This window comes from Panthera tigris, chromosome A2 (assembly GCF_018350195.1).
Source record: "Panthera tigris isolate Pti1 chromosome A2, P.tigris_Pti1_mat1.1, whole genome shotgun sequence".
NCBI lineage: Eukaryota > Metazoa > Chordata > Mammalia > Carnivora > Felidae > Panthera > Panthera tigris.
The window spans coordinates 103466104-103480689 of NC_056661.1; the positions used below are offsets into that span (position 1 = coordinate 103466104).

The window sequence follows — 14586 nt, forward strand, 5'->3', positions numbered from 1 at the left end:
CACTGAGTCAGTATTCTTACTCCAAATCTAAGCCTCTGCATGGTATATCAAAAGTCCTTGGGCCCTCCATGATAGGTACCCACTTTTCTTGTATGACCAGGTGACATCTGGTTCCAGTGTAGGTACCCACCTGGCATAGTTTACTTAATTGCAGCTTCAGGGTTCAGTTCATTCATTCCACCTTCCCAGAGCTCTAGGGTGGGTATGCCATGTGTAACTTCCCAGTTATCTTTAGCCCTTCTGCCACCAGCTGCACCACCTTAGCCATGAATGCTGGCCCATTATCTGAATCCATAGTGATAGGGATCCCAGATCATGGAATAATTTCTCTTAGAAGAAGTCAGGCTACTTCATGCCCCTTTTCTGTTTGAGCTGGGGAAGCTTCCACTCATCCTGAGAAAGTACACGCAAAGACCAACAGATATTTACAGCCTTGAGCCCAGGGGAGCTCAGTGAAGTCCACCATCACATTTTCTTTCTTTCTTTTTTTTTTTAATTTTTTAAAATATTTATTCGTTTTTGAGAGTGAGAGAGACAGAGCATGAGTGGGGGAGGAGCAGAGAGAATGAGAGACAAAGAATCAGAAGCAGGCTCCAGGTTCTGGGCTGTCAGCACAGAGCCAGACGTGGGGCTCCAACTCACGGACCACGAGATCATGACCTGAGCCGAAGTCAGACATTTAACCAACTGAGCCACTCAGGTGCCCTGTCCATCATCACATTTTCAAATGGGGCTCCACCAACACTGCACCCAGGAGCGGCCTGGGGTCCCTGACGTGGGTTATTTCGGGTGCAGTTTTCACATTACTCACATACCGCCCAGGCTATGCTAGAGGGTTGAGGGATGTAGAAATATTGGCTTAAAATTGGCTCAAGGGCTGTCTGGACAAGTGTCAGTTTCCTGATGGAACTGCTTGACAAAGGTTGGATCAGAGCCTCAGGAATTGCTACTCAGCCATCTTCAAATTCCACCATTCACATGGGAGGTAGCTTCCATTTTCAGTCTTAAACCAAGTACTTTCATGTTGTGAGTAATTAGGGTCCCCTTCTGCCCAATGGACTAGGGGACAGTGCAGTGGTTAAAGCCACTGATTCACTGTTTCTTTGGAGGCCACGAGCTTTGCCTCTTGGTCTGCCTTATGGTTTCCCCATGGAGCCGTGGTGTCTCCCCTTTGATGTCCCTGGCAATGCATGACTGCCACTCTTTTAGGGGCCCGTACAGTGTCTAAGAGTTCAAGGATTTCCTTAGCATATTTTATGTCCTTCCCTCCTGAGTTTATTAGACCCTTCTCTTTGTATAAGGCCCCATGTACATGGAGGATGGTGAAGGCATACTTAGAGTCTGTGTATATATTAACACATATCCCTGCCGCCAGTTGGAGGGCTCGGGTTAGTACAATGAGCTCTGGTTTTGTGCTGAAGTCCCCTTTGTCAGGCCTGGTTTCAATGACAGAATTCAGGGTCACTATGGAATAACCTGCAAGGTACTCTCCCTTCTTTAGGAAACTGCTAGTATCAGTGAAATATTCAGCCTCGAGGTCCTTGAGGGGCTGGTCCCTTAAGTCTGGTCGGCTGGAGAACACCTCATCCATGACTTCAATGCAGTCATGGTCTAGCTGGCCCGGCCCAACAGGAAGTAGGGTTGCAGGGTTCAGGGTCCGCACTACTTCTAGGTGAATGTGTGAGTTCTGACAAAGCATTCCCTGATATCTGACCATCCTGGCATGGGTTAGCCAGTATTGTCCTTTGTATTCCATTAATGTCAATACTGAATGTGGCACTGGGACTGTCAATCCTTGTCCCATGGTTAACTCATCAGCCTCAGGCGCTAAGAGGGCTGTGGAGTCAAGTTTCTTGGAGGGATATGCCACTAGGTGATGCCACGACCCCAACATCTGAGTTAGGACTCCCACTGCAATACTAGTGTGCTCCTGGACATGCAGAAAAAAAGGCTTGGTTGTGTCTGGCAGTCCTAAACCAGGTGCATTAGTAAGGGCTCCTTTTATTTCCTCGAAGGCCTTTTGCTGTACTGATTCCCATATCAGGGTTCCCTCTCTCCCTGCCTTTGTAGCCTCATTGAGGGGTTTTGCCAGGACTGAAAAGTTAGGTATCCAGATTCTATAGAAACCTGCAGCCCTGAGAAACTCCAAGCCTGGCATTGGATTGTTGGGGCCGGGATCAAGCAAATAGCCTGTTTTCTCTCTGGGCAGAGTTAGTGCTGCCCCTGGGACAGGTGGAAGCCGAGATATTTAACCTTTTCCTGACAGATTTGAGCCTTTTTCCTAGAGAATTGTAACCGGTTTTCCACAGGAGGGTAAGGAGCTGCTGAGTCCCTTCCATGCAGCCCTCCTGGGACCTTCCAGCCAGCAGTAAATCATCTACATACTGAAGCAGGACACAGCAATATTGATCCGCTGGGAAGCCTTTTAAGTCAGGGGCTAATGCAGTGCCGAAAATGGTTGGGGAGTTTTTGAACCCCTGAGGCAACCTGGTCCAAGTTAACTGGCTCTTGTTACCATTTTTAGTATCCTCCCATTGGAAGGCAAAGATCAATTGGTTCTGGGGGGCCAGGTGGGTGCAGAGAAAGGCATCCTTAAGGTCCAAACAGGTGAAGAAGGTAGCTTCAGCAAGAATGAGACCCAAAAGTGTATAGGGGTGCGGGACCACTGGGTGTGTGGTGACAGTTACCTGGATTACTGCTCACAGGTCCTGAATTGGCCAATAGTCATCTGTGCCCGGTTTTTGAACAGGCAAGATGGGTGTGTTCCAAGGTGACTGGCACGGCAGGAGGATCCCATACTTTAAAAAGTTTCTCCAGGTGCTTTTGGATTTCTTTCTGTGCCTTGTGAGGGATAAAGTATTGTCTCTGGAGGGTGGGCTCTGCCCGGGCTTCTTCCTTGAGACTATAGAGACGCCACTCTTTTCCTTGGGGAATCGTGAGAGTCATAATCTTTGCTTCTGGTTTCCATAGGGTCAGAGCAGCCTGCCCCCAAGAGCTGAAAGTTATCCAAGCCTGTGCTTGTCCAACAGGTCATGGCTTATTAAAGCTGTGGGGCAGTTGGGGAGGTACAGGAATTCATGGATGACTTCACGGCCACCTAAATTGTATCACCGTCAGCAAGAAAGGATAGCACATCTGACTGCCTGTGGCCCCACTTGTCTCTGTGAGAGGGGGCCCATGGGTTGGGTCACTACTGAGTGTTCTGCTCCAGCATCCACCATAAAGTCAATGGGTTGCCCTCCCCACCCCCCCACCTGCCACATTCATTCAGACCATGGGCCCCTGAGGGCCTAGCAAAATAGAGCCCGGCCTTTCCTAGTCCTCCTCATAGTCCTCCATGGTGGTTATCCCCACAGAATCATCTTTGGGGACCCTATGAGGCTTGGGGCCAGTTGGTATAGGCCCTGGACCACATGGCCTCTTTCTGCTTGGGTCTTGCTGAGAACTGTCCAGTCGCTGGGGGCATTCACTTTTCCAGGGCCCTCCTGACGGCAGAAAGCACACTGATTCTGTCCTAATTTTGGTTCAGGGTGAGACCCTCCCTGTCGTTCCACCTTCTGGCCCTTTCCCCATGGGGCACCTTTCCAGGAGCATTCCTACCACTCCACCAAGGCAGCAGCTAACAAGTCTGCCTGTTTTTGCATCTTTCGGCGTTCTTCCTTCGGTGCTACCTGGTCACAGTTAACAAACACCTAGGTTGCTACTTCTAGCAACTGACTGGCATGCTGGTGAAACCCTCTGGTTTTTGCAGTTTGTGCCGAATGTCCCCCTGGGCCTCACCTACAAAAGCTGCACTATCTCCTGGTTAGCAGGCGCTTCGGGATCAAAGGGGGTGTGGAGACGAAATGCCTCACATAGTGTCTCATAAAACTGGCTCAGGTTTTTCTCAAGTCCTTGGAGCACTTCTGATGTTTTACTTATATTTATGCCCCGCCCCCCCCATCCTCATGCCATTTAGAAGGGCTTATTAATACCTTTCAGTCCTTGCAAACCCTCCATCTATACTGGCGTCATTTGTATCCCATTTGGGGTCCTCCCCAGGGAAGTGAGCCCAAGTGTAGGCCTGGGGGCCTAGTGTTCCACCTGGGGCATTCTCTAACCATTTTAGGGCTGCATAGGTAATGCGGTGATGCTCCTGTGTATCGAAGAGGGTTAGAAGACGTTGTCAGCAGTCCATCCAGGTAGGTTTTTGGGTGTGAATTATGGACTGAATTAGGTTGATCATAGCCTGGAGTTTCTCCGTATAGGAGGGGGTATGTTGCTTCCAATTTAAGAGTTCTGTAGTGACAGACACAAAAACACGCTGGCCTCCTTGGGTCTTGCCTTCCTGATCATAATAGATGGGTCCCCTGGTTTCCCTCAGTGACATCTGTAGAGCTCCCCGGTGCTGCTGCAGGGAGTGGCTGCCTCCACTGGCCTGATTCTCTAGTGCAGTCCAGGAGGCATATGCGGGGTTAAGACTGGTGGTCCGGGTGGTTCAGTCATGGTCAGGGAGGCTGGTGGTGCTAGAGGTGGTGAGGCCTCGGGACTAAGGGCAGACTCTGACAGGGTTTCAGCAGTGAGGGCTGCTGGGAGGCACAGGTGGCAGTGAGGGGTACAGTGGGGCATATGGTGGTGGGATTTCTTTAGGTTCTCCTGACAGTATGGGCTTTTTAATTTCTGGCCAGTATTTGGAAGAAGCCGTGACGCGAGACATCATAACTTTACAGCTTTCTTCAATAGAGACTTTTAGCCAAGGTGGCCGGGATAGGATCAGGTCTTGCCAACAGTCAATGTAAGGAAACTGGTCAGAGTGGCCTGGGTCCCCTGCAATGACCCTGATCACTGGGCCAACTAGTTCCTTATCAAGTGAGCCCTCAGAGGGCCAGCCCACCCCAAATGATGGCCAATCAATTTCACAGAATGTCCTGGGCTTTCTGGAAGTTAATTTCACACCATAATTTCCTGAATATCCCTTTTTGAAATTCCTCATCATACACTCTAGGGGAGTCAGTTTACTCTGTTTTTCACCCATTTCCTTCCCCTAACAGACAACTTTGATACACATGAGGGGAAAAAAAGAGGAAGGAGGGGGGACTATTTTGGAGAGGACACACAGTTGCTTTGTCTGTTTCCGGCCACTCTCATCTCAGAGATATTTCAGGCACCTCTTAGCATTGGTGGGTTCAGTTTCAATCCCTGACCTGGATCAGACTCTTAGGGAAGTCTGACACTGCCTTAAGCCGTATGAGGTTGCCACGGAACCTCGGATCAGGACTTGTCAGGACTCAACTCTCGCTTCAGCCTTTGGTCAGGTGGGAACCTTTCTGTTGTCGGTCTCATTCAAACACATTCACAGAAGGACTCCAACCCATTGCCCTACATTCAGCGCCTTAGAGTTGTGGCTTTGTTCCTCTTCCCTTGTGGAACTACTAGGGCAACCTGGGGGGATAATCAGGTTCCCCTTCTGCCTCTTAGCGGCAGGTCTGCCAAAACCAACCTGGGTTCTTACCAGTCTGATGGGCAGCATTCCGTAAGCTGGTTCCTGGGCCTCATGGGTTCCTTTGGGCACACACAGGGTATTTGCCCCTGTGCACTGGTATAGGCTAATCTCTTAAGCAACAAATGGTCCACTGGCACCAGGCGAGGTTGCTTCTCCTAGCGCTCAGAGGTTCATACCCTGGGGGCAAAGGAGGTGGAAACACACCATGGCAAGTTCCCAAATAACGTAGCAGGATTCTCTGTGACACTGAGGCTTACTTTCCAGGAAGCAAGTTTATTTGTGCTGCTCAGTTGGGTTCGTACCTGAAGAACTGAGGCCCAAACGCCATGTGGCATAGTTTTTTTCATACATTCTCTATTTCTTTGTCTCCAATATACGGTAACACAGACATGCAGTCTGATTAAGTGGTCTCATGTTACAAGGTCGTGAGGGATGTTGTCACTCTGTGTACAGCCAGGTTGCCTTGAGGTTTTGTTTTGTTTTTTTCTCCTTAGGGAGAGGAACTTACCACATGGTAACTTACATTGATTGACTTTCAAATGATAAACCAATCTCACATTCCTAGAATAAACATTACTTATTCATGATCTATTATTAATTTTATATATCCCTGGATTTGGTTTGCTAAAATTTTGTTTTAAGGGGCGCCTGGGTGGCTTAGTTGGTGGAGCGTCCAACTTCACCTCAGGTCATGATCTCGCGGTTTCTGAGATAGAGCTCCGCATAGGGCTTGCTGCTGTCAGCATGGAGCCCACTTCTGATCTTCTGTTCACCTCTCTCTCTGTCCCTCCCCTGCTCTCTCAAAAATAAAATATTTTTAAAAAAATTGAATATTTGCATCTATGTTCCTGAGAAATAATGATTTGTGGTCTTTATTTGTAATATCTTTGTCTAGTTTTAGTATCACAGTAATGTTCTTTCTTTTAGAATAAAATACAAACTGTTCTCTCTTTTTCTGTTTTCTAGAAGAGTTTCTGAGTAATTGATGTTTCCTTCTAGATATTTGGAAGAATTCACCAGTGAAGCCACCTGGGCTTGGAGTGTTCTTTATCAGAACATTTTTTAACTAAAAATTTAGTTTCTTTAATATGTAGGGGAATATCCAAGTTATCTATTTCTTTTTGAGTGAGCTTTGGTAGTTTGTGGCTTTCAAGAAATTCTGACTTGTTAAATTTATTCAATTTATTGGTTCTCAATTCTGTGGAAACTCTATCAAAGTAGTTGTTTGGAACAATCAAGGGATTTATCTATTTATTTTCCATCTCTCAAGGATCATTTTCTTTTATTGCCTAATATCCAATGTCTTAAAAACTTCATGTATTTTGTATGTCTTTTGTTTTTTCAGGAAGGAGAGAAAATTCAGTTCTTGTTTCTCCATTTTGATCAGAGACAGAGGAAGGGGCCCAACTATTTTAAAATTAAAATTTTAAATAGAATAAAAAGTTTCTTAGAAGTCAGTTTGTTGGGAGTCACTGTGCCAGCCCACATTCATGAACTTGAGTCCACTTCCATCTATTCTGAGGAGTTATGTACTTACTAAATTACATTCGTATTAATAACACTTTCCCTAAATGAGATTAATTGGATTGGGCTTCTTGTCCTCATTTAACTAAGAAAATACGAAGAAGTCTATATTAACTCACTATTGGTAGTATCCCTCCTTTCCAAGACCAATCCTTTCTTAAAAGGAGAGGGAGTCTTTTCTTCAAGAGAGTACCAGAGATGATTTCGACATAAGAAACTCCTAGTCAGTTTTATTATTTGTAATTTAGGGCCTTATCCTGGATCAACAGTGAAATTGTTGTTGGATAAAATCACAGTTCCAAAGAACAAGAAACAGCCACAATGTTGGCTGTGTTACTAACCAGAATAGCAATACATTATAACTACCAAAGGAATGTTTGCTTTATAGAAGCAAGAAATCCCTTATTTTCCTATTTGTTTGCTTATAATTGTTTATAGTTATGAAATATGGCAAAGCAGGCCAAATTCAATAAACCTTTTTAATAGTACACATATGCACTGTTTAAGCAAAAATCCTGACATCTGGGCAGAATATGAAGAAAACAAAAATATTTTTGCAGCCTTATATTTAAAACAGGTTGTACACTGACAGACCAATTTTCTTTGTGAGCCACCAGTGCTCAGCTGCTCTGTTATACATAGCTTCTTTTAAAATTTAATCTTACTCCCTCCAAATGTTTTTATTTTAAATATACATACATATATGACACAATAATAAGATGATACTACTTAAGTTTAAATCATTAGTTTTAAAATATAATTATTCCTATAAGCATAATTTAAGACAGTATTTTCCCTCCACTAGTTTTATCCTCCTAAAAATATTAAGAATAACAAATAAGAGTATATAGGTAAAAATTATTGTGTGGTGACTATACTGTTGCTAGTGTCCCTACTTCCCAAGTATCACATCCTCTGTTGTAAGAAGTTTCTATTTATTTTAATTACTGAAACATTTCTAAGCCTTAGGTCTTAAAGTTAATTAAGTCTGAAGTCTTGGAGTTAATTAAGGGTTTTAGAATTACAATTTAAGCTGACATTAAAGAACAATAAATCTACTTGCTCTTAAATGCTTATCCCTAAAATTTTACTCAGATAATACAAATAAGGTAATTGTGGAGTCAGGTAATTTTTAGCATTGCTTGAACTCTATAAAAACAATGCTTAAGATGTTCATTATTTTAACTCAACATGGTTTTATATACATATTTACATCTTTGCAATCTTAAAATCTCACTGTAATTAGTGATTACTTATCTGATCTATATGACAAATGCAAGTTGTTGCCAATAAATTAGGCTCCTGTCAGAAAATAAATTAGAATCATAGATGAACTAAAATGTTGTTTGCATTTTATCCTGCACTGTAATAATATTTCATTTGTACATGTATTACCATAATTAGGAGTATTAAATAATGTAATTTTATATAAAGTATTTATAAAATATTTATCAATAATTAAAACATTTCTGTACTAATATTTTTAAAAATTTTCTTTGAGTAATGATAAAAACTGAATACAGAAATGTTTTGTCGGGCGCTTGGATGGCTTAGTCAGTTAAGCCTATGACTCTTGATTTCATCTCAAGTCATGATGGTTGGTGAGACTGAGCACCAGCCCTGCATTGGGCTCTGGGCTGATAGTGCAGAGCCTGCTTGGGATTCTCTCTCCCTTTCTCTCTGTTCCGTCTTTGCTTGCACACACATGTGCTCTCTCTCTCTCTCAAAGTAAATAAATAAACTTAAAAAAATGTTTATTAAGGATGACCTGATGACTGTTTATCTTTCATTTTTTTGGTCTTAGTTACCAGGATCCTTTTTTTAATTAAAATTTATTTTCTTTAATGTTTATTTATTTTTGAGAGAGAGAGAGAGAGAGCATAATCAGGGAAGGGGTAAAGAGAGAGGGAGGCACACAGAATCTGAAGCAGGCTCCAGGCTCTGAGCTGTCAGCACAGAGCCTAAAGCAGGGCTTGAACTCACAAACTGGGAGATCATAACCCCAGCCCAAGTCCAAAAGGTGCCCTACCAGGATCCTTACCATTAAATATAATTCAGGGGTTTCCTTTTCAGAGATTTTTGTCCCTTTCTGGTAAGGGGAACATAATTATTTTTATGCTTTTAAAAAATGTTATTTATTTATTTCTAGGGGGAAGGGCAGAGAAAGAGGGCGAGAAAGAGAACCACAAGCAGGCTCTACACAGTCAGCATGGAGTCCAGGGCGGGGCTTGAACTCACAAATGGACCGTGAAATCATGACCTGAGCCAAAATCAATCATGACCTGAGCCTAAATTAAGTGTCTGACCCTTAACCGACTGAGCCATCCAGGCTCTGGAACATAATTATTTTTAGAACCAACCATGGAAAACTTTATTGCAACACAATTAATGTGTAGGTTATTGTTTCTACTTAGGTTTCATTTTTTCAATCATCTATTTCTTTGCAAATATAGAGGTGAATCAAAAGGGCTTGACATTTACTGGGGATTTTGAAATGGATTTGGACTAATTCAGGCATCTCTGAGATCTCTGTACTTGCATGGATTTTCTTAATTGTTACATTTCTCAAATTAACACTTATTTTTTGTAGATTTCTTATTGCCTTCTAAGATGTTATATTGGCAATGTTCTTTTTGTTTTTGTTGTTGGCAACGTTCTGATGCACTTTCAATCTCATCCACAGTGGCTTTTTAGCAATTGAACTTCAGCTAATTGACTTCAGCTCAGGTCACGATCTCACGGTCCGTGAGTTCGAGCCCCGCATTGGGCTCTGGGCTGATGGCTCAGAGCCTGGAGCATGCTTCCGATTCTGTGTCTCCCTCTCTCTCTGCCCCTCCCCCGTTCATGCTCTGTCTCTCTCTGTCTCAAAAATAAATAAACGTTAAAAAAAAAAAATTAAAAATAAATAAATAAATAAAATGGCTGAGTAATAGGCCTCCAAATATGCCAGTGCTCTAATCCCTGAAATCTATGAATATGTTATGGCAAAAGAGACTTTGCAGATATAATTAAGACATTAAGAGAGACATTATCCTGGATTATCTGGGTGATAGAATCTATGAGCCTGTAAAAGTAGAGACTTCCTCTGGCTGCAGATGGAAGAGATGGGGCTGAAAGAAAAGTCAGAACAATTTGAAGTATGAGAAGGACCTGATGCATTGTTGCTAGTCTGAAGATGGAGGGGGCACACATGACAAGGGAAGGAGGAAGAATTTTTTTTAATTAATTGGGGTTAACTAATAACCTGAAAAAGGTTATTTCAGTCCTATAACCACACAAACTGACTTTGTTTAGCAACCTGAATGAATTCATAAGATTCAGCCTCAGAGCCTCTAGAATGGAACACAGCTAGCTGACACCTTGATTTCAGCCTATGAGACTCTTAAACAGAGGAACCAAGCCACCCAGTACCTGGACTTCTGACCTAAAGAATCATAAGATAATAGGTTGGTGTTGTTTTAAGATGCTAATTTGTAGTAATTTGTTATTGTGGCAATAGAAAATGGATATAGTACCCATTGGACTTTGACATATGAGCATTCTGAAAATGAGCCCAGTTTTTCACAGCTCAGCAGCACCTTCCAATTGAAGCTCAGAATCTAGAAGGTTGGGACAATAGAAAGGATCTCACCAGCATGCTTGTACTGTTCCTTAATCCCTTTAACTCTGGTGGGTCCTTTTGAGAAAAGCTGATCTTAATGGGTTCTCCAAGACTGTTATAAATACTTTTGATGATAGTTACGAGCTCATGTCAACATTTTATTACAATTTTGCAACAACTGAAAAGATCTCTAGCAAGCAGCTCAGAGATTTACTTCAGTAGTGATATTTATAGAAAAAAACAAAACAAAACAAAGGATGGTTCAATAATCATGGATGTAACAGACAGAAAGGGAAGCAAGTATCTGGTTAAAGGTCAAATGACAGTCAACGGGAATATACATATTCCAGATATAAACTGGATTATATTGCACTGAAGGTGCTGTCCAAGTCAAGTGTGGGACTGTTTTTTCTTCTGCAATGCTCTTTACTTCCCTCTTGACTGAATTAACTTCTATTCACATTTCTTAGGTCATATCATGTATTACTTCCTCACAGACACCTGTCATGACCTTTCTAATTCCTAGATCCCTCTTTGTACCCATAACGTACTTCATGCCTCCAAAACTCTCCTTACACAGGCAATTTTACATTTGTGCCATCCATTATGCAAACAATGCCTCTTTCATTTACTGGACTTTAAACTCCCAATGGGCAGGAGCTATGACTATTCTTGTTTATTATTAGATCTTCAGTGCTCAGTAGTGCTGTCCACATAGGAAAGGCTTAGTACATAGATTTAAATGAATAAATGAATACTATACCATTTAAATGAGGTCATATATATGAATATCCTTAATAGGAATATTGAACTTCTATCTTTCACAGTGGTTCACCATCACTTGTGAAGACCAGTAAGAGGTACAGTATGAATGTATGAGAGCAATTGCTTTAGTTCACTGTGTTAAAAAAGAAATTTTGGTCGGATTTAGATAAACTCTGATGAGAAATTGGACAATTTTGCAGTTAGAGAAAATTTGGCCTTTAACAAGTTTACTGAAATCAAATAGAAAATCAGAAGTGAGATTATATTCTTAGGTTTTTCATCTATTACTTTAATAAACAAAAAAAGCACCCTTAGGAAAAGAAAATAACTTTTTACATTGCCAAGTAGCGACTGCAAAATGCTAATAGGAATGGGAGTATATCTATAAACAGAAAATTTAGTTTTCTTGATTATAAATAGGATAATATACTGGGTGTTCTACAAAGCTCATATATGCAGAGAGGGTTTTGTCAAGTCTTTGTTTTAGTGGCTTTCTATTCAGGATGTGAAATATTGAGCCCACCATGCCTTCTCCCATTCTTCTCCACACTCCATTCTGCTGGTCACCTACTTATTCTTTTAGTGAATAGCTGTAAAATATCATGGTGCTTAGAAAAATCTCTTTGTAAATGTTTTTCTTGCTTTCTTTAGCCAGGAGCCAAAAATATCATGTGTTTCTGTTTTGGGAGTGTAACAAAAAGAGCTTCTGAAAAATACGGATGGTGTAGCTGAGATAGGATGGCAGTATTTTTTAGAAACACGTTTTTATAGAACCAGATGGTCTAGTATATTCTCAAACAAATATGTCACCTATAATTTGATGAATATCTTCCAAAGGAAAATAATTTTTTCAGTAGATAACAGATGGTATCAGTCAAAAGCATATCGAGACACTTTAAGAAAAACTTGATGGCTCAAGTGATTTAACCAACAGGATTTTCTTCAATGTACCAAGCATGTTTTAGGGTCTAAAATTTGTCATCTGCAAATAATTCAGCCTCATTTCCAAACTTCACTCCATGGAGAATTGAATGCAACCTGTTTTATATGCTAACTATAAAAATGATGAAAATTCTAAAGTTGTTTTCTGGCTGTGTTTTTGAAGTATCCATTATATTATGCTAAAAGAAAAAAAGTACATATATAAGTGTCTTAAAACTATAAACAATTTATACTCAAATATAAAAAATATTTTAATAGAACTGAACTACATTTTACCTATGTGTAAGGTTATGTTACTAGTGACCCTTTCGTTAGTGCTTTTCTTAAAGCTGTAGATATATGAACATAACAGAAAAAAGTTCTGAAGCTACAGATATAAATTATTGAGGAATACTTAGAATATAAGAATGTAAGTCATTTATTTTGCTCTGGTTTTGACACATGGTACTGTAACAAGACCATGGTTCAAAAACCCAACATAGTGGTATGTTGATAGTAAGATCTAATGACATATATAAACATGGGAGGTAGGAGGTACAGTGAAAATTGTAATTTTCTGTAATTGGAATATTGTCTTTTTTCATGCCTTATATCTATATATGAACTAAAGTGGGACCACATAATTTATCATTAACCTGTGATATGTTTTTGAGTAAAAGGGAAACTGCTTGTAGTTACTTAATCATTGTAAACATAAACTGGGACTGTCCAGGGAAAATTGGTCTGTCTATCTATCTATCCATCTATCCATATCTATCTATCTCTCTCTCTCTCTCTCTCTCTATCTATATCTATCCATATCTATCTATCTATGTATCTCTCCCAGGTATACACAATTAGTGCCATGATAAAAGAATCTACTGCTTTCTAATTGGCATGTTTTGGAAAGTGGTCACATCTTTGCCACTTTAGACCTGGTTAGGTGGGGCAAACACAATTATTTTATATTATCTAGAGTATCATTACTATTTCCAGATACTGTTCAACATTATAGGCAAAAGACTTGTTTTTGAGACCATATGCAATTCTATTTCTTAACGTGGATCTCAAATAATTAAACATGTTTGTTCGTTTAAGTGTAATAAGGTTGAGATTATGGTTACACGTATGATATAATGGAGTATGGGAAGACAACAATTCCACTATAACAAATTTTAAAAAGAAGATAAATTGCAAAATTATGTTTACAAAATATTAGACTGTATATCAGTAAGGAGAATAGATGAACTGAAATTCCAGAGAGGGAAGAGACTTTTCCTAGATGAGTTCACAATTGCCAGTCATTTTCTTCTTTGGGGGCATTTGCTTACTTGGTACAGGTATATGGGCCTTAGTCTAAACAGAGGGTAATCATGCTGAGGGGAAAACTGAGGATTTTTAAAAAATTGAGATATAATTGACATATAACATTATGCTAAGTTTAAGGTGTATGATGTATTGATTTGATACATTTATATTGCAGTAAGATTGCCATTGTAGTATTAGTTAAACATCTCTGTTGTGCCATATAATTATCATTTCTTCTAGTGGTAGGAACAGTTAAGATTTAGTCTTTTAGCAAGCTTAATGTTTATACTACAGTATTGTTACCTATAATCACTTTAATGTGTATTGGATACTAGTATATACTCTTAAACAACATCACTCCTATTTTTCCATTTCCAGCCCCTGGTAACTACCATTCCACTGCTTTTTCATTTTGGTTCTTCTTTTTATTTTTTTTAAGTTTGATTCTTTTGGCAATTGTATAAGATAGTATGATTGATTGAATTCAGATTGGACTCAAAAGTATACTTCCTTTTTCCCATGAAACATAGATTAAGGACAAGGTCAAGACTTCTAAAACACAGGTAAAATTTCTTTCAGTTTCCTCATGTGTACAGACACAGCCCAGCTGGAACAAGGGGGCTTGGCATGGCCAGTCTCCACATCAAAATATTTAACACATCACTATATTTGATATGTATTTGAAATAGTGTGAAACAGGAAACTATAAAGTTAAGCTCAAAATCTAGAAAGGATAGAATAGAATCTCCTATAGTTTTTCAGGGCTAAACAAAGACCTGCCAGAGTCTACAGAAATAGTACAGAACATCCAGGCCCAAAAAACACTTTTGATGTAATGGTATACTGCATTTTACTAACACTGAAACCTAAACCTGACTAAGTTAAATCCCTTTTTGGATTTAGGTAGCCAACTTTTCAACTTATCTGCCAAAGAGGGGAAAAGAATAACTATGCTTTGGGGGAAGTAATATCATCAGCAAGTGCT

At 40.5% G+C, this 14586-nt stretch overlaps 1 pseudogene; it reads left to right on the top strand.

The window, feature by feature from the left end:
* Nucleotides 1-5226: 5226 nt before the first annotated feature.
* The window catches only part of LOC102961636, a 44077-nt pseudogene continuing 34717 nt past the window's right edge, over nt 5227-14586 (top strand).